At 39.9% G+C, this 2,634-nt stretch overlaps 1 pseudogene; it reads right to left on the bottom strand.

Moving 5' to 3' along the window:
* Positions 1-592: 592 nt before the first annotated feature.
* On the bottom strand, positions 593-1,963 carry LOC118732397 (annotated as a pseudogene).
* Positions 1,964-2,634: the final 671 nt, after the last annotated feature.

Genomic DNA, 2,634 nt, shown 5'->3' with positions numbered 1-2,634 from the left:
TTTGTTATCAAAATATCACCATCACTTTGATATATGCGTATTCTTTTCTAAAAATTATGCGTATATTTGATCCGATGGCAGTCTCTGCTCTCACCTAACTGCACAAAATAAAACACGAGCGAAGTTGTATGTAACGTGGATAACGGTAGATTGCAAATATGGTTCCTAGCTACTGACTGGGACATTTTGGTTGAGTTTACAATACAAATCGCGATTTTCAGGGTCAAATGAACATGCCGTGGGACACCAGTGTCCCTGCAGTAGCGAAAGGGTTAAATACAAATTAACCTTGGTTTATGTGATCAAATATAACCATATCGGACCAGGGTAGAGTAATGTGAGGCGAAAACAAGTGATTCGTATTCGCGCTGACACATCGTCAGTAATAAACAGAGTTGATTGCCTATCGCATCGTATTTCCCTGTCGTGCTCTGGAATGTAAAGGTGCGGAACGAGTAAGTCATAGATTTTTATGAATTCGTTGTTGTTGTTGTTGTTGTAACAGCATACAAATTCCCCAAAGAGTTTTTTTGGGGAGTGTTGCTGGAGTGACAGTCCTTGGCCATATATAAATCTGGGTCGCTCCGGTTACGTAGACCCGACTGTCGTGGGATATCGCCAATCAAATCATAATTATTACCAGTGTGTAGTAGTTCATTGACTTTCTTTGCAAGGGACTTGTTTTGCAAGTGATTGTGACAAACGTCCATTGCCGTTGTAAAGATATACGTGTCTCGCGGGTGTTGAATTTTGAATTCTTTTCCCTGGATCTCATTTAAAATATCGACTATAATACGTGAAAGTGGTCCACGTTCTCGACGGAAAATGATCAATAGGTGTAGTAAGTGCTCAAGCTAAGCTCAACGCCTAGTTGTTTGAATTCCGCGAGTAGTTTTAGTGCTGAGCTACGAGCGAACTTGACGTTTCCAAAAGTGCTAACCACCTCTAATGGCGCATTTAAGGTGCCCAAATTTGGTTTCAACTGTTGCTCTGATATTTGCTGAAGTAATTCCCTGCATAGTTCCCAGCGTTGATCCGCCGTTTCTTATAGGAAGTTCGTTACGTTGATCACTGCGTTGAAAGTTTGTGTGGCTAACTCAAATTGCTTTTCAGTTGCTTTTGCAGAAGTGCATACGCGCGTTCAGCCTAATGGAAAGTTAGTAAGCAACTATGAAATTTAAACTATTAGCTCTGAACTGACTTACTTGAAAATATTTAGCCATTCCCCTTATAAGCGCTGCATACGATTGCGGTGGTTTTGGTTCTAATTCTCCAAACAGCTGTTCAGCTAGTTCGCCGTCTTTCCAAGTTTTACGATTACGTTCACGTGCGTCTGCGTAGCCTTAAACCAACGTTCTTAAATCAATTCTTCCGGCAACGACTCTTCGTTGTTGTAAAATCAAATAAGTTGAAGAAGCTGCTGTTTCGTTGCTGATTTCAACACTCTTCTGATTAATCAAATTATATACAAGAAGGGCATCTGTTACTTGCGAGTGACGAACTAAATGATGCAGTATATCGGCATCTACTTCAGTTTCCTCTGTATACACCATTTTGGGTACAAATTCATCGATGGGTGGTTGAGCTTCTTGGTGCTACAAATAAGTTCAATTATAACATTTTAAAAAATGTATGAATTTTTTACTTACCTGGAACACTTCACGATGCTATTCTCCAATAAATCGGGCCGCCTTTCGTCCAGCTTCTCGAGCCATGGCAAATGTTCGCTTGCCCACATTGGACATTGGAATCAGGTATGGATCATCATGATATTTGCAATGCGCTGCTGTTGGATCACGTCCCACAGAGCTGGCCTGTGCTTTGAATATATCAGTTGGATACCGTTGTATGCGGCTGGGTATTTCTATGCTATCCTTTGACTACTGTTCAAACGAGTGCTACTGGAGACCAAATAATGAGCCGCGCCAGTGTATATACGCGGGAACCTGCAAGTTAAATACATGGCGTGTAAGATAAGACTCTAATTTTGTTTATTTAGTAAATATATTTTATTTAAGAACACTAGTTACTAATATGGTTTATACTTGCGGGGTGCGCCTTGATGTTGCCACACAAAGGGGAGGGACCTACAGTTTTACGCCGACTACGAACGGCGATTGTATTTTTATGAGAAGCTGTTTTTCATGGCAGAAATACATTCGGAGGTTTGCCATTGCTTGCCGAGCGGCGACCGCTATTAGAAAAAAAAAGCTTTTTTTATTTTCTGATGTTGAGTTGATGTTGGTTGAAGGTAATACTTTTGTTGGTCTGGAAGTGTATTTCAAATAAATAAATTATATTAATTTAAAGTAATAATGCAATTACTAAAAATTTATCAAAATACCTTTAATGAATTTTGCTAACCACACTTAGAGCTTGATTTTGAGGAACTTTTTGGAGCCCATTATCCTCTGCTTAGCTTTTTGGATTTTGAGCCGCCTATTAAGGCTTCGCATGCGGAAGTAAATCCTGCATTTAAAAAACAATCGCTTCGCTTTTTCAGGAAGCTCAACTTCCGTACTTCTCTCTAACAGCCGTGTATGAATTTTTTTTGGAATGAACTATTTCAAGGCCATTGAGATTGGACAAAATGGCCTCGAGTCTTTTTACGCCATCCAAAAAACTTGATGACGG

The sequence above is a fragment of the Rhagoletis pomonella genome, unplaced genomic scaffold (assembly GCF_013731165.1).
Source record: "Rhagoletis pomonella isolate Grant_MI unplaced genomic scaffold, Rhpom_1.0 Rhpom_scaffold_19715, whole genome shotgun sequence".
NCBI classification, from domain to species: domain Eukaryota; kingdom Metazoa; phylum Arthropoda; class Insecta; order Diptera; family Tephritidae; genus Rhagoletis; species Rhagoletis pomonella.
Note: the sequence above shows the minus strand (reverse complement) of the source record. Positions and strands in the feature narration are given on the sequence as shown.